This window comes from Sminthopsis crassicaudata, chromosome 3 (assembly GCF_048593235.1).
Source record: "Sminthopsis crassicaudata isolate SCR6 chromosome 3, ASM4859323v1, whole genome shotgun sequence".
NCBI classification, from domain to species: domain Eukaryota; kingdom Metazoa; phylum Chordata; class Mammalia; order Dasyuromorphia; family Dasyuridae; genus Sminthopsis; species Sminthopsis crassicaudata.
In genome coordinates, this window is record NC_133619.1 from 246,777,318 (window position 1) to 246,801,958 (window position 24,641).

The 24,641-nt window shown below is 33.3% G+C and overlaps 1 long non-coding RNA gene across 1 annotated transcript in view; it reads right to left on the reverse strand.

Annotated features, from left to right (window-relative positions):
• Positions 1-24,641, reverse strand: part of LOC141559453 (uncharacterized) — an 82,353-nt gene that overhangs the window by 15,681 nt on the left and 42,031 nt on the right. The gene's annotated exons all lie outside the window — the stretch shown is intronic.

The window sequence follows — 24,641 nt, forward strand, 5'->3', positions numbered from 1 at the left end:
TTGAGAGAAACATCAGTCTCCTTGATTTCTATACCACTCTATATTATTACTCAGTGGATTATAGAACCAAGATATCTGCAATATAATCTTGGATGATTTTAATAAAATTATGTGCTTTGTGTGAGAGGAGCTTTTAAGGACATATTTTGTTCTAGCAATTGAAATGTTTTTTTTTTTTTAAATCAACAAAAAGCAGGAGTTAATATTCTGAAAATCTCTCAGATGTGTCACTCTGAAGATATAGTTTATTTGAGAAAATGAATAGTAAAAGCCTCTTTTGCTTCCTTCTCATGTCTTCATCAAAGGTAATCATGATGCCCGCATAGATTGTTCTCATAAAAATTTTACAGTGATGAGAAAAATATGCATATAGAAAGAATCAACTTAGATATCTACAAAGGAAAATGTGAGATATATTGAAAATAAGTCCCTAAATACCCTCAAAATATTGTCACTTAAAGCACAGAATTGTTTTTCTTTACATATTTGAACTAATCCAACAATATTTGTCAACTTATCTTCTTAATATTTCTTCCTAAAGAATATTCATTATTGGTAAGCAATAATTATTATGGTTTCCTAGTTGTTACTGAGAATGGATTATCATAAAAGCACCAACACCTTTGATCCATATCATATTTAGAAGAAAATCTTAGGGAGGGGTATGGATGGAACACGGAAATCTGGCTTCAAACACTACTAGTTATATGAACTCTCAGTTTCCTCATCTGTACAAAGGGGAAAATAATACCATCTACTTCCCAGAGTTGTTATAATAAAAAATGAGATATTTGTGAAATGATTTCTAAACCTTAAAGTAATAAACATGTATGTCTGTATATATGTATATTTGTGTATATCTATATCTATATCTATATCTATATAGACATACCTATATTTATATAGATAGAGATACATGCATATATTTAGAACATAAACATAGATATTTGCTATTCTCTCAATATTTCAGCTAGATGGTGGAATAAAGTGCTAGGTCTAGAGTAAGAAAGATTCATCTGAACAAAAAATTGGCCTCTAACATCAGTAAAAAAAAAAATGATGTATCACAGGATCCTAGATGTGAACTATTCCAAATAATGCATTTATTACAACCATATTTTAGAAACAAGAATACTGCAGAACTAGGAGATCATTATGCATTTCAACAATAATACTATATGAGGATCAATTCTGATGGAAGTGGCTATTTTCGGCAATGAGAGGATCCAAATCAGTTCCAATTGATCAGGGCTGAACAGAACCAGCTACACCCAGCAAAAGAACACTGGAAATAAGTGTGGACCACAACATACCATTTGCAATCTTTCTGTTGTTTGCTTGCATTTTTGTTTTTCTTCCAAGGTTATTTTTACTTCTTCCTAAATCAGATTTTTCTTGTGCAATAAGATAACTGTATAAAAATATTGTATTTAACATAATTAACATGTTTAACATATATGGGACTGCCTGCCATCTAGGGAAGAGGGTGGAGGGAAGGAGGGAAAAAGTTGGAAAAGAAGTATTTGACAAGGGTAAATTTTTTTAACAGGTAAAATCAAAGTTCAACTGAGGCCTTAGACATTTATTTGTTACATGTGACTTTAGCAAAATAGTGAAACTTGGTCTGCTCTAGTTTCTTTAACTATAAAATGGGCACAATTATAGCATCTGCCTCTCAGGGTTATTTATCATATTAGTATTTGTCAAGTGCTTGGTACATAATATGCTCTTATTAAGTGCCTATTTTCCTCCTCATATTTTTGACCTAAATATAGGTATGTCCACAAGTATTCCACTGCTGTGGAATCCCTTATCATTTATCAGATCATAATCTTGTATAATTCCATCTCTCCTTATAATTTATCTTTCCTAAGCCTGTTCTTCATCCTCACAGTGACATGGATAGTCTACAGCAGTTTGACAGGCTATCTTCTCTGTCTGGTTATACTTTTTTGCCCAATCTTAACCCCAGAAAATCAATTCTACTTTTACACTCTGGTGTATTCTCAAATCCCTTTGGCCAATTAGCACTCATACCTTGCCAAATTCCAATTCTACATCACTTCCACCACCCACCTTTCAAATGAGAAGTTACACAAATGGGTTTATTAGATCTACTAAAAATTTATGTTATCCAATTTCAACATGGCCCTGCAGCAAGGCAATTCTTTTACTCTTCTCTAATTGATTCTTGGACAGACAAGAAATAAGGTTTTGTTCTTATATATCACTAACAAAATCCAACAGAGTTACAAAGAGAAATTCCATTTCAAATAACTACCGATAGTATAAAATATTTAGAAATCTATCTGCCAAGGAAAAATCAGAAACTATATGAGCAAAATTACAAAACACTTTCCAAAGGACCTATAAGTGCCAAAATATTTGTGGCAGCCCTTTTTGTAGTGGCTAGAAACTGGAAGATGAATAGATGTCCACCAATTGGAGAATGGTTGGGTAAATTATGGTATGTGAATATAATGGAATATTATTGTTCTATAAGAAATGACCAGCAGGATGAATACAGAGAGGCTTGGAGAGACTTACATGAACTGATGCTGAGTGAAATGAGCAGAACCAGGAGATCATTATACACTTCAACAACAATACCATATAAGTATGTATTCTGATGAAAGTGGAGAAGATCTAATTCAGATCCAATTGATCAATGATGGACACAATCAGCTACGTTCAGAGAAGGAACACTGGGAAATGAGTGTAAACTGTTTGCATTTTTGTTTTTCTTCCCAGGTTATTTTTACCTTCTGAATCCATTTCTTCCTGTGCAACAAAAAAATTCAGTTCTGCACACATATATTGTATCGAGGATATACTATAGCATCTTTAACATGTATGGGAATGCCTGCCATCTAGGGGAGGAGGTGGAGGGAAGGAGGGGAAAATTTGGAACAGAAGTGAGTACAAGGGATAATGTTGTAAAAAATTACCCATGCATATATTGTCAAAAAATGTTGTAATTATAAAATTAATAAAAAAACACTTTTCACAAAAATTAAGTCTGATTTAACCAATTGGAAAAATATTAAATACTCTTGGATAGGGTGAGCAAATATAATAAAGATGTCAATTCGACCTAAACTAATCTATTTGTTTTTTTTTCTTTTCTTTCTTTTTTTTCATTTATTTATAATTATAAAATTATAAAAAAAATTTTTGACAGTACATATGCATGAGTAATTTTTTTTATAACATTATCCCTTGTATTCATTTTTCAAAATTTTCCCCTCCCTCCCTCTCTTTACTCCCTCCCCTAGATGACAGGCAATCCCATACATATTACATTTATTACAGTATAACCTAGATACAATATATGTGTGTAAATCCAATTTTCTTGTTGCACATTAAGAATTGGATTCCGAAAGTATAAGTAACCTGGGTAGAAAGACAGTAGTGCTAACAGTTTACTTTCAATTCCCAGTGTTCCTTCTCTGGGTGTAGTTGTTTCTGTCCATCATTGATCAACTGGAAGTGAGTTGGATCTTCTTTATGTTGAAGATATCCACTTCCATCAGAATATATCTTCATACAGTATTGTTGTTGAAGTGTATAGTGATCTGGTTCTGCTCATTTCACTCAGCACTAATCTATTTGTTTAGCACTATACCAATCAGACTTCCAAAAACTATTTTAATGACCTAGAAAAAATAATAACAAAGTTCATATGGAAAAACAAAAGGTCAAGAATTTCAAGGGAATTAATGAAAAAAAAAATCAAATGAAGGTGGCCTAGCTGCACCAGATCTAAAATTATATTATAAAGCAGCGGTTACCAAAACCATTTGATATTGGCTAAGAAATAGACTAGTTGATCAGTGCAATAGGTTAGGTCCAAAGGACAAAATAATCAATAATTTTAATAATCTAGTGTTTGACAAACCCAAAGACCCCAGCTTTTGGGATAAGAACTTAATGTCTGACAAAAATTGCTGGGAAAATTGGAAATTAGTATGGCAGAAACTAGGCATTGGCCCACACTTAACACCATACACCAAAATCAGGTCAAAAGGGTTCATGGCCTAGGCATAAAGAATGAGATTATAAATAAATTAGAGGAACATAGGATAGTTTACCTCTCAGACCTGTGGAATAAATTTATGACCAAAGAAGATCATTATTGATCACAAAATATAAAATTTTGATTATATCAAATTTAAAAGTGTTTGTACAAACAAAACTAATGCAGATAAGATTAAAAGGGAAGCAATAAATTGGGAAAATATTTTTACAGTCAAAGGTTCTGATAAAGGCCTCATTTCCAAAATATATAGAGAATTGACTCAAATTTATAAGAAATCAAGCCACTTTCCAATTGATAAATGGTCAAAGGATATGACAGACAATTATCAGATGAAGAAATTGAAACTATTTCTAGCCATATAAAAAGATGCTCCAAGTCATTATTAATTAGAGAAATGCAAATTAAGACAGCTCTGGGATATCTGTCAGATTTGCTAGAATGACAGAGAAAGATAATGCACAGGGGATGTGAGAAAACAAGGACATTGATACATTGATGGTGGAATTTTGAATACATCCAGCCATTCTGGAGAGCAATTTGAAACTATGCTCAAAAAGTTATCAAACTGTTCATACCCTTTGATCCAGTGGTGTTACTACTGGGCTTATATCCCAAAGAGATTTTAAAGAAGGGAAAGAGACCTGTATTGCAAGAATGATTGTGGCAGCCCTCTTTGTAGTGGCCAGAAACTGGAAACTGAGTGGATGTCCATCAATTGCAGAATGGCTGAATAAATTGTGGTATATGAATTGTTCTGTAAGAAATGACCAACAGGATGATTTCAGAGAGGCCTAGACAGACTTACATGAACTGATACTGAGTGAAATGAGCAAGACCAGGAGATCATTATATACTTCAACAATTATACTATATGATGATCAATTCGGATGATCATGGCCCTCTCCAACAATGAAATGAACCAAATCAGTTCCAACAGAGCAATAATGAACTGAACCAGCTACACCCAGTGAAAGAACTCTGGGAGATGTCTATGAACTACTACATAGAATTCTCAATCCCTCTATTTTTGTCCACCTGCATTTTTTATTTCTTTCATAGGCTAATTGTATACCATTTCAAGATCTGATTCTTTTTGTATAGCAAAATAACTGTTTGGGCATGTATACATATATTGTATTTAACATATTTAACATGTATTGGTCAACCTGCCATCTGAGGGAGGAAGGTGGTGGGAAGGAGGGGAAAAATTGGAACAAAAGGTTTGGCAATTGTCAATGCTGTAAAATTACCCATGCATATATCTGGTAAAAAAGAAGAAAGAAAGAAAGAAAGAAAGAAAGAAAGAAAGAAAGAAAGAAAGAAAGAAAGAAAGAAAGAAAGAAAGAAAGAAAGAAAGAAAGAAAGAAAGAAAGAAAGAAAGAAAGAAAGAAAGAAAGAAAGAAAGAAAGAAAGAAAGAAAGAAAGAAAGAAAGAAAGAAAGAAAGAAAGAAAGAAAGAAAGAAAGAAAGAAAGAAAGAAAAGAAAGAAAGAAAGAAAGAAAGAAAGTGCTGGATCTAGAGTTGGGAAGATTCAGCTATCTAAATTAAAATCTAGCTTGAGATGCTTACTAATTGTATGATCGCGCAAGTCACTTTGTCCTGTTTGCCTCATCCTCATCTATAAAATGAATTGGAGAAAGAAATGGCAAACCTTCCAGTGTCTTCTCCAAGAAAACTCCAAATGGGGTTGTGAAGAGTTGAACACAATTGAACAATGATTGATTTTCAATTTCAATTTTCTCAGAAGCCATTCCAGATTTTCTCGTCAGGCTTCACATAATGAGGCATCTCCATAAACTATCAGGTGAGATCATCACCTCATATTTTACTTAGAAAATTGAAGAAGTACAACAAGATCTCTGTCCTCTTTTCTTTTCATCTGATAACAAATCCTTTTTTCCTCACTTGTTGGCATAATTTCACATCATTAAATTCTCACTCTTTACAGATGATATGATGGTACACTTAGAGAACTCCAAAGACTCTGCTAAAAAGATATTAGAAATAATTCAGAACTTCAGCAAAGTTGCAGGATACAAAATAAATCCACATAAATCCTCAGCATTTAAATACATTACCAACACAGTCCAACAGCAAGAGATACAAAGAGAAATTCCATTCAAAATAATGGTCGATAGTATAAAATATTTGGGAATATATCTACCAAAGGAAAGTCAGGAATTATGTGAACAAAATTACAAAACACTTGCCACAAAAATAAAGTCAGATTGAAATAACTGGAAAGACATTAAGTGCTCTTGGATAGGCCGAGCGAATATAATCAAGATGACAATACTCCTTAAACTAATATATTTATTTAGTGCTATACCAATCAGACTCCCAATAAACTATTTTAATGACCTAGAAAAAATAACAATAAAATTCATATGGAAAAACAAAAGGTCAAGAATTTCAAGGGAAGTAAAAAAAAAGAATCAAATGAAGGTGGCCTACCTGTACCTGATCTAGAACTATATTATAAAGCAGCAGTCACCAAAACCATTTGGTATTGGCTAAGAAATAGATTAGTTGATCAGTGGAATAGGTTAGGTTTACAGAACAAGATATGAATAAAAATAGCAATCTAGTGTTTGACAAACCCAAAGATCCCAACTTTGGGGATAAGAATTCATTATTTGACAAAAACTGCTGGGAAAACTGGAAATTAATATGGCAGAAACTAGGCATGGACCCACAATTAACACCACATACTAAGATAAGATCAAAATGGGTCTATGATTTAGGCATAAAGAATGAGATCATAAATAAATTAGAGGAACATAGGATAGTTTAGCTCTCAGACTTGTGGAGGAGGAAGGAATTTGTGACCAAAGGAGAATTAGAGATCATTATTGATCACAAAATAGAAAATTTTGATTACATCAAATTAAAAAGCTTTTGTACAAACAAAACTAATGCAAACAAGATTAGAAGGGAAGTAACAAATTGGGAAAACATTTTTACAGGTAAAGGTTCTGATAAAGGCTTCATCTCCAAAATATACAGAGAATTGACTGTAATTTATAAGAAATCAAGCCATCCTCCAATTGACAAATGGTCAAAGGATATGAACAGACAATTTTCAGATGATGAAATTGAAACTATTTCCACTCATATGAAAAAGTGCTCCAAATCACTATTGATCAGAGAAATGCAAATTAAGACAACTCTGAAATACCACTACATACCTGTCAGATTGGCTAAGATGACAGGAACAAATAATGATGAATGTTGGAGGGACTGTGGGAAAACTGGGACACTGATGCATTGTTGGTGGAGTTGTGAAAGAATCCAACCATTCTGGAGAACATTCTGGAATTATGCCCAAAAAGTTATCAAACTGTGCATAATACCCTTTGATCCAGCGGTGCTACTACTGGGTTTATATCCCAAGGAAATACTAAAGAAGGGAAAGGTACCTGTATGTGCCAAAATGTTTGTGGCAGTCCTTTTTGTAGTAGCTAGATACTGGAAAATGAATGGATGCCCATCAGGAGAATGGCTGGGTAAATTATGGTATATGAATTTTATGGAATATTATTGTTTTGTAAGAAATGACCAACAGGATGAATACAGACAGGTTTGTCTTACATCAACTGATGCTGAGTGTAATGAGCAGAACTAGGAGATCATTATACACTTCAACAACAATACTATATGAGCATGTATTCTGATGGAAGTAGATATCTTCAACATAGAGAAGAGCTAATTCAATTCCAATTAATCAATGATGGACAGAATCAGCTACACCCAGAGAAGGAACACTGGGAAATGAGTGCAAACTGTTAGCATTTTTTGTTTTTCTCCCCAGGTTATCTTTACCTTCTGAATCCAATTCTTCCTTTGCAACAACAACAACAACAACAACAACAACAAAATTCGGTTCTGCACATATATATTGTACCTAAGATATACTATAACATATTTAATATGTATGGGAATGCCTGCCATCTAGGGGAGGGGGTGGAGGGAAGGAGGGGAAAAATTTGGAACAGAAGTGAGTACAAGGGATAATGTTGTAAAAAAAAAAAGTACCTATGCATATGTACTGTCAAAAAATGTTATAATTTTAAAATTAATTTTAAAAATGGGAAAAAAGAAGACAATTTAGAATTATGAAAAAAAATCATTAAATTCTTACAATGTAAGAAGAGGTGGTCCTCCTTACCAAGGTCAACCCCTCTTTATATAACCCCCTTTATATGAGTCCTTAATCCCATCCCTTCCAACATTCTCAAGCAGATTACTCTTAACATCCTCTGTTATCTTTGTTTAATATCCAAACTCTTTCTATAATCTGGTTTCCTTTCTATGGGTTATAAATACACCAAAGTCTACCTTCCCTGATAGTAATCGTCCTATCTCTCTCCTCTTTTGCACATATATAAAAAAAAATCAACATCTATTACTTCCACTTTTTTTCCTCTAACATTCTTAACCTCATGAAATCTAGCTTCAGACCTCAACATTCAAGTAAAACTGTTCTGTCCAAAATTAAGAGCTTATAATTTTCATATTAAAGGATCTTTTCTCGTTCTTGGTGCTTTTAAAAAATCTCTTTGCAGCATTTGACCAAATTGAACACCTTTTCCTCCAGATAAATTCTCTCCTCTGTGACTTTTCATGACACAGCTATCTTTTTGTTCTCCTTCTATATTTCTGATTGCTCCTTGACAATCTCCTGTATGATTCATATCCATATCTTATCTAGTAACTGTGAATAAACCAGCAGGTTTCTAACCTGAACCCTTTTGTCATTTTTCTCTAAACTGTCATTTGGTAATCTTATTAGCTCTCATGAGTTTACTTACTATCTCTATACAGGTGACTCCCATATCCATATATCCATTTATAGTTTCTCTCAAACTCCAGTTTTAAATCATTCTTCATATTTCTTATTCCCCTTCATGTGCTCTGCTATCCTACTGAGTAATTCTGTTTATTCTTATAAACATATTAGGTTTGATCTCTCTTTTCCATGCCTTTGAACAGCCTTTCCCCCATGCCTAGAATATATTCATTACTTACCTCTTTTTTAAAAATCCCTGTTGCCAAATTCAAACCAAAAGTTTCATAGACTGTCCAAATTCAGTATGTTCTATATATCCCCTAAAACTCACTCTTACAATCTTACCTATAACCCATCATGCTTCTAGTCTCTTCAGTATAAAATCTTGATATCATGTCATCTTCCCCCTCTTATTCACTCTACATGTCCAATCAGTTACAAAATCTTATGCTTTTATTTCTTGAATCCATTTCCATCTATCCACTTATATAGACACTGCTTTTATTCAGGCCCTTAGTGGCTTCTCCCTAGACTATTACAATAGCCTCCTATTTGGTCTCCCTATCTAAAATATCTCTTCACTCCAACTCATTCTCTGAATAGTTGCCAATGGTCTGGTTGTCTCACATCCACCTCAATTCAACACACACCAGTGTCTCCCTATTCTTCTAGCATAAAACAAAAATTCATCTCTTTTGCATTTAAATTTCTTCACAATTAGGCACCTTCTTACCTTTCCAATCTTCCTATGCCTTATGTACCCTATTATCTAGGTATATGTATTTATTCATCCTTCCATGCATAATATATTTGATATTTTTGTCTATGTATTTGAACTATCTTCTATGCCTAGAATATGATTGTTCTTTATCTCTTTCTTTTATAATCTGTTTCCCTTCAAAACTCTGATAAAGTGCCACCTTCTACATGAAATCTTTTCTAGTTTCTTTTTCCCCTTTGCTTGTGCCTCTCCTACAAAAGTTAACTTGTATTTACTTTATGCATCTTATGTACATGCTTAGATATGTACATGTTGTCTTTGCAAATTAAAATATAAACTCCTCTTGAGTTGGGACTCTCTTACTTTTGTTTTTATATTCTCCATGCTTATTCTATTGCCTAGAACAAATTAGGCACTTAATAGATTTTTTTGATTGTTTGGATACTAAAAAGGGAGGTCTGCATGACACAAGTGGGGCCCATAAGTTTAATATTGTGGAAGGGATTCGGGGGGGGGCAAGGGAAAAATATATATTATATAATAATTAATAGGTTTTCTTTGTCTCTTCATGGGATGTAGTTTCCCTCTTTTTATCTCCCCTTTTCCCTTTTTCTGACACTATCCCCTTTCCATTACTACTTCCCTTTTTTATGTTATATCAGTAAAATCAAATTATACATGTGGTTTTAATGTATATCCACAACAGAAATATAATTCTCAAGAATTCCTTTTACCTTTTTCTACTTCTCTTGAGTCCTATGATTGGAGATCAAATTTTTTGTTTAGATCTGGTTTTTTCCTTAGAAACAAATGGTTCATTAAAAGTCCATCTTCTTCCATGGAAGAAAATGCTCAGATTAGCTGGGTAGTTTATTCTTGGCTGCATTCGCAGTTCTTATGCCTTTCAGAATATTAAATCCCAGGACCTTTGATCCTTTAATGTGGAGAGAGCCAGATCTTGAGTGATCCTTATTGTGGCACCTCGGTATTTGAATTGTTTTTTCCTGGTGGCTTATAATATTTTTTCTTCAGTCTGATAGTTCTGAAATTTGGCCACAATATTTTGTGGAGGTATTTTATGGGGGGTTTTTTTAGGGTCTTTTTCAGAAGGTGTTTGATGAATTCTTTCAATGCCTATTTTACCTTCTGATTCTATCACCTCTGGGCAGTTCTCTTTGATGATTTCCTGTAAAATAGTATCTGGGCTCTTTTTTTCATCATAATTTTCTGGAAGTCCAATAATCCTCAGATTATCTCTCCTAGATCTATTTTCCAGGTCTGTCATTTTGCCAAGTAGATATTTGACATTTTTCTCCAGTTTTTCTTTCTTTCTTTCTTTCTTTCTTTTTTTTTTTTTTTTTTTTTTGGTTTTGCTTGACTGATTCTTGGTGTCTCAATGAATCATTAATTTATATTTGTTCAGTTCTGATTCTAATGAGTTATTTTCTTCATTAGCTTTTTTTTTTTAACTTCTTTTTGTATATGTCCAATTGTGCTTTTAAATGAGTTGTTTTGCCCTATGGAATTTTTTTCCATTTCACTAAATTAGTTTTTGAGTGAGTTATTTTCTTTTTCCAATTCACAGATCCTACTTTCCTGTGATTTCTTTACCTTTTCTAATTCACTGATCCTGTTTTCCTGCACTTCCTGTAAATTCTTTACCTTTTCCACTTCACATTTCAGGAAGTTGTTTACCTTTTCCAATTCACATTTCAGGAGCTTGTTACTCTTTTGCATAGCTTCTCTTTCCTTTCCCCATTTTTCTTCTAACTCTCTTTTGAATTTTAATAGTCCCTTCTAGGAGAGCGTTATTTGGGGTATTGTCTGGAGGCTGTTTGCTACTAGTCTCCTCAGATCTTTCTCTTTATTTTTTTACTCATTCTTTAAAGCCTTCAGGGTCTGCCTTCAGAACAAGGATGTTACTAACTTCCTCTGCAGAGCAAGGATAGGTATATGGACAGTAGCTGTCCTCTCAATGGGCTGCAAGGAGCAGCCAAGCTGAGGTAGTGCTCTGAGAGTGCTCTGGGCAGAGCTCCACATGGAAGTGGCTAGGCCTGGCTATCAAGGGCCTGGCTGTGTAAGTACTCTGTGAGGAGCCCCACTGTGAGGATTAGTGGCTGCCTTGGGGTTAAGCAGCAAAAGTATCACTGCCCCCCCCAAATGCCCACTTTGAATATTAGCAGTTGCCCTATCCCTCATGGGACCAGAAGTGTCTCTGCCAGGAGAGCTCAGTTGAGCTGGGGAAATTCCACTACCCCAGGCCAAGCCCCCCCACTGTGCAGATGAGAGGCTGCCCTGGGCTGTGCCCCTGTCATGCAGGTTTGTGATTGCCCCCCCCAATGAGAGCCCCCAGCTACAGAATGCTGATAAGAGCTGTGTTATGGTCTGCACTGAGTCACTTCAGGTCCTGGGTGGGCACAGCCAGATGCTCCTAGGCTCTGGCATCCCTCAGAGTACAGCAGGGAGATACAATATCAATAGTAAATATATACGCACCAAGTGGTATAGCATCTAACTTCCTAAAGAAGTTAAGAGAGTTGCAAAAAGAAACAGACAACAAAACTATAATAGTGGGAGATCTCAACCTTGCACTCTCAGAATTAGATAAATCAAACCACAAAACAAATAAGAATGAAATTAAAGAGGTAAATAGAATATTAGGAAAATTAGGTATGATAGATATTTGGAGAAAACTGAATGGTGACAGAAAGGAGTATACTTTCCTCTCAGCAGTTGATGGAACTATACAAAAATTGACCATATATTAGGATATAAAGATCTCAAACTTAAATGCAGGAAGGCAGAAATAGTAAATGGTTTCTTTTCAGATCACGATGCAATAAAAACTACATTCAACAAAAAGTTAGGGGTAAATAGACCAAAAAGTAATTGGAAACTAAATAATCTCATCTTAAAGAATGATTGGGTGAAACAGCAAATTATAGACACAATTAATAATTTCATTCGAGATAATGACAATGATGAGACATCATACCAAAATTTGTAGGATTCAGCTAAAGCGGGAATAAGGGGAAATTTTATATCTTGAGACATTTACTTGAATAAAATAGAAAAAGAGAAGATCAATGAATTGGGCTAGCAACTTAAAAAGCTAGAAAAAGACCAAATTAAAAACCCCCCAATCAAATACTAAACTTGAAATTCTAAAATTAAAAAGAGAAATTAATAATATTGAAAGTAAAAAAAAACCACTATTGAGCTAATAAATAAAACTAAGAGTTGGTTTTATGAAAAAACCAATAAAATAGATAAACCTTTGGTAAATCTGATTAGAAAAAGGAGAGAAGAAAATAAAATTGTTAGTCTTAAAGATGAAAAGGGGGAACTTTCCACCAATGAAGAGGAAATTAGAGAAATAATAAGGAGTTGCTTTGCCCAACTTTATGCCAATAAATTTGATAACCTAAGTGAAATGGATGACTACCTCCAAAAATATAGGCTTCCCAGATTATCAGAGGAGGAAATAAATTGCTTAAATAGTCCCATTTCAGAAAAAGAAGTAGAACAAGCTATTAATCAACTCCCCAGGAAAAAATCTCCAGGACCAGATGTATTTACATGTGAATTCTACCAAATATTCAAAGAACAATTAGCCCCAATGCTATATAAGCTATTTGGGAAAATAGGGAATGAAGGAGTCCTACCAAATTCCTTTTATGACACATCATGGTACTGATACCCAAACCAGGTAGGTTGAAAACGGAGAAAGAAAACTATAGACCAATCTCCTTAATGAATATTGATGCTAAAATCTTAAATAAGATATTAGCAAAAAGACTACAGAAAATCATCCCCAGGATAATACATCATGATCAAGTAGGATTTATCCCAGCAATGCAGGGCTGGTTCAATATTAGGAAAACTATCAGTACAATTGGCCATATTAATAACCAAATTAACAAAAATCATATGATCATCTCAATAGATGCAGAAAAAGCATTTGATAAAACCCAACATCCATTCCTATTAAAAACACTTGAGAGTATAGGAATAAATGGACTTTTTCTTAAAATAATCAGTAGCATCTATTTAAAACCATCAGTAAGCATCATATGTAATGGGGAATAACTGCAACCATTCCCATTAAGATCAGGAGTGAAACAAGGTTGTCCATTATTACCATTACTATTCAATATTGTATTAAAAATGTTAGCTTTGGCAATAAGAGTGGAGAAAGAGATTAAAGAAATTAGGGTAGGTAATGAGGAAACCAAATTATCACTCTTTGCTAATGATATGATGGTATACTTGGAGAACTCAAAAATTCTATTAAAAAGCTATTAGAAATAATCCACATCTTTAACAAAGTTGCAGAATAAAAAAAAAAATCCCACATAAATCATCAGCATTCTTATATGTCACTAACAAAATCCAACAGTTAGAGTTGCAAAGAGAAATTCCATTTAAAGTAACAACCAATAGTATAAAATATTTAGGAATCTATCTGCCAAAGGAAAATCAGAAACTATATGAGCAAAACTACAAAACACTTTCCACACAAATTAAGTCTGCTCTAACCAATTAGAAAAATATTAAATGCTCTTGCACAGGATGAGAAAATATAATAAAGATGACAATACTAACTAAACTAATCTATTTATTTAGCATTATACCAATCAGACTCACAAAAAACTATTTTAATGACTTAGAAAAAATAACAACAAAGTTCATATGGAAAAACAAAAGGTCAAGAATTTCAAGGGAATTAATGAAAAAAAAAAAAAAATCAAATGAAGGTGGCCTAGCTGTACCAGATCTAAAATTACATTCTAAAGCAACAGTTACCAAAATCATTTGGTATTGGCTAAGAAATAGACTAGTAGATTAGTGCAATACGTTAGGTCCAAAGGACAAAATACTCAATATCTGACAAAAAATTGCTGGGAAAATTGGAAATTAATATGGCAGACACTAGGCATTGACCCACACTTAACACCTTATACCAAAGAATGAGATTATGAATAAATTAGAGGAACATAGGATAGTTTACCTTTTAGACCTGTGAAAGAGGAATGAATTCATGTCCAAAGAAGAACTAAAGATTATTATTGATCACAAAGTAGAAAACTTTGATTATATCAAATTGAAATTGGCTGAATAAATTGTGGTATATGAATATTATGGAATATTATTGTTCTGTAAGAAATGACCAACAGGATGATTTCAGAAAGTCCTGGAGAGACTTACATCAACTGATGCTGAGTGAAATGAGCAGGACCAAGAGATCGTTGTATACTTCAACAACAATACTGTATGATGATGAATTCTGATGGATGTGGCCATTTTCAACAATGAGATGAACCAAATCAGTTCCAATATAGCAGTAAGGAACTGAACCAGCTATACCCAGTGAAAGAACTCTGGGAGATGACTCTGAACCACTATATAGAATTCCCAATCCCTCTATTTTTGTCCATCTGCATTTTTTATTTTCTTCACAGCCTAATTGTACACTATTTCAAAGTCCGATTCTTTTTGTACAACAAACTACTGTTTGAACAAGTATACATATATTGTATTTAATTTATATTTTAACATATTTAACATGTATTGGTCAATCTGCCATGGGGGGAAGGGAAAAATTAGAACAAAAGGTTTGGCAATTGTCAATGTTGTAAAATTACCCATGCATATATCTGGTAAATAAAAACTATTAATAAATAAATAACTTTATTACAGTAGGGAAATAATTTAAGTGATTGTTGAGGGAAGAGAAAAGAATGTTTTATGTGGGCAGATTAATTAGCAGCACAAATTCTCCAAATGCCACTTCTCCCCAGTTGCTTCACCTGTTCTTTAAATGTATACATGAAAGACATTTATAAAGAGCAATTAGCTCAACATAGTTAGAGGGAAAATGATAAGTTATGTCAACATTTTAATTGGTTGGAAACTGTCCGTTATTTTTGACCCTAATAATGTTTAGCTCTATAAAGCATTCACAGTGGGGAAAGCTTCATGGGGTAGGATTCAATAAAAATAGTTGATTCAGTGTATGAAGTCATAATCATACTAACACATGAAAGGAGCAAAGGGAATGTAAATATCAGCAGCATTTTCTATACTAATAATATCCAGCACATTCAAATATGTCTGCTTCTTTATGATGTCTGTCACCCAGCATTCCTTTAACAAATGATTGTTGAATGAATGAATACAAATGACCACCATGGGACATCTAAATATTTTTGTCACAAATAAGATTATGTTGTACCAGACATTGCTTAGAACCATGGGCCATCTACTGGGAGTTAGAATTTTCTTATTTGGTTTGTTTCTATGTACAATTGCAATATCTTCCTAACATTCTTCAAATTACGTTTCTCTAATCCATTCATCACACAGATGCCAAAGTGATTTTCTTTTTTTTAATTAACATTTTAATTTTTCCCAATTATATAGAAAACAATTTTAACACTCATGTTTTAAAATTATGAGTTCCAAATTCTCTACATCCCACTCCCCTTGTTCTTCCCTGAGATATTAAGCAACTTGACATAGAATATACATGTGCAATCGTGGAAAAAATATTTATATAGTAGTCATTTACATAGTAGTAGAAAACAAACAAAAAAAGAAAAACACACAGGAAAAATAAAGTAAAAGACAACATGCTTCAATCTGTATTCAGTTCTTTCTTGGGAAATGGATAGCATTTTTCATCATGAGTTCTTTGGAATTATCTTGGATCATTATATTTATTGCTGACAATTGCTAAGTCATTCACAGTTGATCACCATCTGATGTTCCTTTTACTGTGCACAATGATTTCTTGGTGCTGCTTTCTTCACTTTGCATCAGTTCATGAAATCCTCCTGCTTATCAATTTAATAGCTCAATAATATTACACCATAATAATATGCTGCTATTTTTCAGTCATGTCCCAATTGATAGGCATCTTCTCAATTTCTAATTCTTTGCCAGTACAAAAAGAATTGTTACAATCCATAAATATTTTTGTACAAATAGGTTCTTTCCTCCCTCCCTTTTCTTATCTTTTTGAGATATAAACATATTGCCCTTTGGCCATAATTCCAAATTGTTCTTCAGAATGGTTGATTAGGCAACAACTCCAGTAATAATGTATTAGTTTCCCAGTTTTTCCACATCCACATTTATCATTTTCTTTTTTGTCATATTAACCAATCTGAAGTATTGTCTCAGAATTGTTTTAATTTGCATTCCTCTAATTGATAGTGATTAAGATAATTTTTTGCATATGACAATAGGTAGCTTTTATTTCTTTCTGAAAACTGAATGTTTAATATCTTTTGACCATTCATTAATTGAGGAATGACTTGTATTCTTATCAGTTAAACTTAGTTCTCTATATATATGAAAATTGAGGCCTTTGTTAGAAACACTATTAAAAAAAAATGCTCAACTTTCTGCTTTCTTTATAACATCAGTTGCAATGGTTTTGTTTATGCAAAAACTTTTTAAGATAATCAAAATTTTGCTTTTGATGTCTTGTAATACTCTCAATTTTTTTTTCTTGCTGTTCTTTATGTAAGCTGTTCTATCTCCCATCTCTATGCCTCTTTGGTGTCTGTCCCACTCCTGGAATTCACTATCTTTTATTCCATTCCTTAGAATTTCTGGGTTTTGTTTTTTTGTTTTTTTTGTTTTGTTTTGTTTTGTTTTGTTTTGAGTGAGCTCAAAAGCCACATTTTATATGTATCAATGAACCAATTAGTCATTCAAGAAGTGTCAGAACCTGCACTCAGCACTGGGGATACAAAGAAAAATGTGAAATAACCCCCTCTTTGAGGAACTTCCATTCTATTGGGGAAGCCAATCTGTACATAAATTATAATGCACACACAAAAAAAAATGGGACACATTTTAGGTGGGACACTGGCACTTAAGGGAATTAGGAAAAATTTCTTATAGAAAGTATGAAAATTTTGGGAGCAAATAAGTGAATCTCAGAGGTGAAGTAAGACTAAGTAGAGAGATACTGCAAAGATACAGTTGGGTAGTTGGGTGAATAGAATGTGTGAGAAACAATATAAAGATCAGTTTGGCTGACATGAAATGGAATGGAGAACAATATGAATAAGACTTTTATTTAGACCAAATTATGAAAGTATTTAAAAGACAAATAGAAACTTCTATCCATCTTAGATACAACAGAGAGCCATTAGAGTTTATTTGGTAGGTTAGTGACATGCTTACATCTACATTCTCAGAAAATTATATTTCCTGCTGTATGAATAATGGACTGAAGACAGTTCAATAAATGGACTTGAGGCAGAGTTCAAAAAAAGAAATTATTGAAATAGTTCATGAGAAAGATGATGAAGGCTTGAATTAATGTGGTAGTTATGTTAACAGAGAGAAGGGGATGAGGATGATAAGTATTTTGGATATGAAAAGAGAAGATTTGCCAACTGATTGCAAATGTGTGAGGAAGAAAAAAAAGTCAAGAAGAATATCAAAGTTGTAACTCTGAGTGATTATGAGGATAACAAGGCTCTCAAAAGGAGGTTAGAAAAATGTGTAGCTTTGGTATGGAAGGAGGAAATTAATGAGTCCTGTTTAAGACATCATGAGTTTGAGATACCTATGAGACAGTCTGTTTGAAACATTCACTAGACAATTAAAAATACATGACTGGAGGTCAGAAGAGAAGAAAAATATAGATATAAATGTATACATATATACAAAGAGTGAGAGAAGAGAAAAGGAAAAGGAGAGAGAGAGAAAGAGAGAGAGAGAGAGAGAGAGAGAGAGAGAGAGAGAGAGAGAGAGAGAGAGAGAGAGAGAGAGAGAGAGAAGGTGGTTATCTAAACTAAAGTGTTATTTAATCCCAAGGGAGATTATGAGATCATAAAGTAATAGAATATAAAGAAGTAATAGAAGTGGATATCAGGGAAAAGCCTAGCCTATGGTTAGACACCATAATATAAATTACAAACCAACAAATGAGACTGGGAAATAGTGGTGAAAAAAAGAGGAACCAAAAAGAAAACAGTGCCATATGCTTCAAAGGTAAGAAGGATGAACTCTGAAAAATAGAACATCAGATTTATCAATTAATCTGTCATTAGAAACCTCAGAAGGAGTGTTTAGATGAATGATGACTGCTGAAGTCTAATTTTAAAAGGTTTGGAATAAAGTGAGAGGAAGTGAAATAGAATCAGACTATAGACAGCTTTTCTAGGAATCTGACTGATAGAGAAGAGAAATATGGGATAATAGTTTGAGGGGATAGAAGGATTTAATAAGGGATTTTGGGGGGATGAGGAGTTATTTCCAAGAATGAGTATATTTATAGACTGGTAAATGGGAAGGGACTAGAGACTGGAAGTAGAAGAGGGGAAAGGAAGTGATAGGAAAGGCTATCTACCAGAAAAAACAGGAAGGGATACATTGACTATGGAGTGGATGGCCTTGATAGAAAAGGGCATACCTGATTCATCAAAGACAGGAATAAAGAAGGAAAAAATAAAAGATATACAAGATGATAATAGTCAAAGACAGATATCATGCTGCTAGTATCCTCCCCACCAAAAAAAAAAAAAACCAACAACCACCTTATAGAAATTATTTTTAATATTCCTTCTTGTGCCTGTTTATCTTGCCTAACAAAAGTTAAGTTCTTTGAAGATAGAAACCATTTCATTTTTTTCTTTGCATTTTGAGTACTTAGCACAATGTCTGACATATAAATACATATCTAATAAATTCTTGTTGAGTGAATGTTTTAACCTGTACTCAGCTCTCATTGGCCAATATCTTCATCTCAAACATATGTGCTCCTTGTATTTCTTGTCCTATTTTCCCTTTTCTTTGGACATTTAGGTAGTTAACAAAATAAGATCTGTGACTCCACTGATCTCCTGGCCCAAAAGTATTTCAATTCCCTCTAATGATGCCTATGAACTGAACTTCTTTATATGCAAAATGCCTAAACCTATTGGCTATCTTTGCAGATCAGCTCATTCCTTTGTTGTGTAACATGTGATATCCAATGTATTCTAAGAGTTCATTGTGTCTAAGAGCTTTCCTGAATCTTCCTTCACAGGTTTCACCTACACTTTGCTTCAATGATTATTCTGTTTTTCTTTGCTCAGTACAGTTCTCCCACAATTCAATTAAAAGCCTTTGTTTTGTCACCTGACATATGGTAGCTGGCAAGCCAAACCAATAATAGAAAAGTCAGTTTAAGACCTGAAAGGAATTGCTCAATTGGGATATCATCTTATTGTACTTAGGAATCTGTTGTTACAAGTACCACCCAATAAGCCTTCTTACTCCATTTTCTATAAATCATGTTTCATCTGTCTCTTATTCCCTCATTACTCATTCATTTTGAAGAGACCAGGAGCTAATTTCCAGAGGGCATATGGCAAGACACAATGAGGAGAAATCTAAAGACAACTGAGATCTTCAACTATATTGCTTCAGGGAAATTCCACACAGCTGAAGATTTTCATCAACAGAACAGAACTTTAAACTACCAATAAAAATCTTATGTGGGCCATCCTCTATCCAGATGTGTAGTGAATGATTGACTAACAGGTGCAGGAAACATCCCTCAGGAGATAGGCAGATGGAAAGTAGCAGCAAATGTACTTTTGAGATTTAAACTAAAATGAGAATGAAAGGGAACTAGTCACTTCCAACTCTCTCCAGGGAATTCTTTTAGCTGGCATATTTGAAAAATGGAGTTTTCTATTATATTTTATTATATATATATATATATATATATATATATAGTTTAATTAAATATTATTTTTCAATAAAATTTGAATAAACAATACAATTATAGTACAAATACATATGACAGTACAATTATATCAAAATATATTTATTAATTCAGAAGGAATTTTAGTACCTATTAAGTGTACAGTGGGAATATACATGCTGCTTAATTATTCAGCAGCTACTATGTAAAAGACACTAAGATTGCATGATATTGTGTGGCACTTAACAACATATTACAATTAAGGTCAACCAATTTCTATAAATGATTGTAAAGCAACTTCCTATAAATACCCATATATATGTGTGTGTGTGTGTGTGTGTGTGTGTGTGTGTGTGTGTGTGTATGTGTGTAGTCTTAACATTCAATAAATGTTTATTAAGCACATATTAGTTACTATAGTGGGTATTGGGGATAAAGTGATACAAAGCTTTGTAAAAATGAATAAAATATGACCCAAAGAAACTAGCAATATTTGTAATTCATTAAAACTGGAAGGGATCTTGGAAGATAAGAAATCTTCGAATCCAACTGTCTTATTTTATAGATGAGGAAAACAAAGTCTGAAGAGAGTAAATAAGCTTCTTCAAGTCACAGAAGTAATAAATTGCAAAACTAATAATCAAACCTAAGTCATGTGACTCTATAAATTCAGTACTTTTTCCAGTATATCATATTAGTTCAATACTTTAAATGGATCTCTCATCCCATTGATATAGTTCTCTCCATTACTAAAAGAATGCAATCTATCCACTACTTCACATCCTGTACAAAATTATACAATAATTTTGTAATGTAAATAATTTACATTTCTTTCTATAAGTCATCCATGGAGGAACCATCCAGCAGGTTGAAGATTTTCTTTGGATTCTGTCATTCCTCAGTCTGCCTAAATGAACATCTCATCTAATTTTCTGGTCATACATATCTGTTGTGATGTCTTTAATGGCATTTCTTTAAAGCAGGTCATCATGGGTAACATGTTATAGCCTATTTATATCCATAATGCATATGCCCATTGCTCTTTGGGTCACTGAAGACTTTTAATCTTCTGAGATCATGCTGTCTCACTATTTGAAGGACATATCATCATCAGGAAGTTATTGTGTTATGTTTTTTTTTTCAAATAAACTTTTGTGATAATAATCTATTTTTTTTAAATTTTTATTTTATTTTATAATTATAACATTTTTTTGACAGTACATATGCATGGGTAATTTTTTACAACATTATCCCTTGCACTTACTTCTATTCAGATTTTTTCCCTTCTTCCCCCAACCCCCTCCCCCAGATGGCAAGCAGTCTTATATATGTTAAATATATTACAGTATAATTTAGATACAATATATGTGTGTAGAACCGAACTTTTTGTTGCACAGGAAGAATAGGATTCAGAAGGTAAAAATAACAGTTTACACTCATTTCCCATTGTTCCTTTTCTGGATGTAGCTGGTTCTGTCCATCATTAATCAATTGGAATTGGATTAGCTCTTCTCTATGTTGAAGAAATCCACTTCCATCAGCATACATCCTCGTACGGTATCATTGTTGAAGTGTATAATGATCTTCTGGTTCTGCTCGTTTCACTCAGCATCAGTTGATGTAAGTCTCTCCAAGCCTCTCTGTATTTCTCCTGTTGGTCATTTCTATAGAACAATAATATTCCATAACATTCATATACCATAGTTTACCCAACCATTCTCCAATTGATGGACATCCATTCATCTTCCAGCTTCTAGCCACTATGAAAAGGGCTGCCACAAACATTTTGGCACATACAGGTCCCTTTCCCTTCTTTAGTAGTTCCTTGGGGTATAAGCCCAGTAGTAGTATGGCTGGGTCAAAGGGTATGCACATTTTGATAACTTTTTGGGCATAATTCCAGATTGCTCTCCAGAATGGTTGGATTCTTTCACAACTCCACCAACAATGCATCAGTGTCCCAGTTTTCCCACAGCCCCTCCAACATTCATCATTATTTGTTCCTGTCATCTTAGCCAATCTGACAGGTGTGTAGTGGTATTTCAGAGTTGTCTTAATTTGCATTTCTCTGATCAATAGTGATTTGGAACACTCTTTCATATGAGTGGAAATAGTTTTAATTTCATCATCTGAAAATTGTCTGTTCATATCCTTTGACCATTTATCAATTGGAGAATGGCTTGATTTCTTATAAATTAAAGTCATTTCTCTGTATATTTTGGAGATGAGGCCTTTATCAGAACCTTTAACTGTAAACATTTTTTCCCAATTTGTTACTTCCCTTCTAATCTTGTTTGCATTAGTTTTGTTTGTGCAGAAACTTTTTAATTTGGTGTAATCAAAATTTTCTACTTTGTGATCAATAATGGTCTCTAGTTCTCCCTTGGACACAAACTCCTTCCTCCTCCACAAGTCTGAGAGGTAAACCATCCCATGTTCCTCCAATTTATTTATGATTTCATTCTTTATGCCTAAATCTTGGACCCATTTTGATCTAATCTTAGTATGTGGTGTTAAATGTGGGTCCATGCCTAGTTTCTGCCATACTAATTTCCAGTTTTCCCAGCAGTTTTTGTCAAATAATGAATTCTTATCCCAAAATTTGGGATCTTTGGGTTTGTCAAAGATTAGATTGCTATTTTTATTCACTATCTTGCCCTGTGAACCTAACCTATGCCACTGATCAACTAGTCTATTTCTTAGCCAATACCAAATGGTTTTGGTGACTGTTGCTTTGTAATATAGCTTTAAATCAGGTACACTTAGACCACCTTCCTCTGACTTTTTTTTCATTAGTTCCCTTGCAATTCTCGACCTTTTATTCTTCCATATGAATTTTGTTGTTATTTTTTCTAGGTCATTAAAATAGTTTCTTGGGAGTCTGATTGGTATAGCACTAAATAAATAGATTAGTTTGGGGAGTATTGTCATCTTTATTATATTCGCTCGGCCTATCCAAGAACACTGAATGTCTTTCCAATTATTTAAATCTGACTTTATTTTTGTGGCAAGTGTTTTGTAATTTTGCTCATATAATTCCTGACTCTCCTTTGGTAGATATATTCCCAAATATTTTATACTATAGACTGTTATTTTGAATGGAATTTCTCTTTGTATCTCTTGCTGTTGGATTGTGTTGGTAATGTATAAAAATCCTGAGGATTTATGTGGATTTATTTTGTATCCTGCGACTTTGCTAAAATTCTGAATTATTTCTAATAGCTTTTTAGCAGAGTCTTTGGGGTTCTCTAAGTATACCATCATGTCATCTGCGAAAAGTGATAATTTGATTTCTTCATTACCTACTCTAATTCCTTGAATCTCTTTCTCGGCTCTTATTGCCGAGGCTAGAGTTTCTAGTACTATATTGAATAGTAATGGTGATAGTGAGCAACCTTGTTTCACTCCTGATCTTACAGGGAAAGGTTCTAGTTTATCACCATTACATATGATGTTTACTGAAGGTTTTAAATATATGCTCCTTATTATTTTAAGGAATAGTCCATTTATTCCTATACTCTCAAGCGTTTTTAGTAGGAATGGATGTTGGATTTTATCAAATGCCTTTTCTGCATCTATTGAGATGATCATATGGTTTTTATTAATTTGATTATTAATATGGTCAATTATACTAATAGTTTTCCTAATATTAAACCAGCCCTGCATTCCTGGTATAAATCCCACTTGGTCATAGTGTATTATTCTGGGATGATTTTCTGAAGTCTATTTGCTAATATCTTATTTAAGATTTTAGCATCAATATTCATTAAGGAAATTGGTCTATAGTTTTCTTTCTCAGTTTTTGATCTACCTGGTTTAGGTATCAGTACCATGTCTGTGTCATAGAAGGAATTTGGTAGGACTCCTTCAATCCCTATTTTTTTCAAATAGTTTACATAGCATTGGAGTTAGTTGTTCTTTAAATGTTTGGTAGAATTCACCTGTAAATCCATCTGGTCCTGGGGACTTTTTCTTAGGAAGTTGGTTAATAGCTTGATCTATTTCTTTTTCTGAGACGGGACTATTTAGACTACTTACTTCTTCCTCTATTAATCTGGGCAAGCTATATTTTTGAAGGTATTCTTCCATTTCATTTAAGTTATCGAATTTATCGGCATAAAGTTGAGCAAAGTAGCTCCTAACTATTGTTCTAATTTCCTCTTCATTAGTGGTGAGTTCACCCTTTTCATTTTCAAGACTATCAATTTGCTTTTTCTCTTTCCTTTTTTTAATCAGGTTTCTTAAGGGTTTGTCTATTTTGTTGTTTTTTTCATAAAACCAACTCTTAGTTTTATTAATTAATTCAATAGTTTTTTTTACTTTCAATTTTATTAATCTCACCTTTTATTTTTTGAATTTCAAGTTTTGTGTTTGTCTGG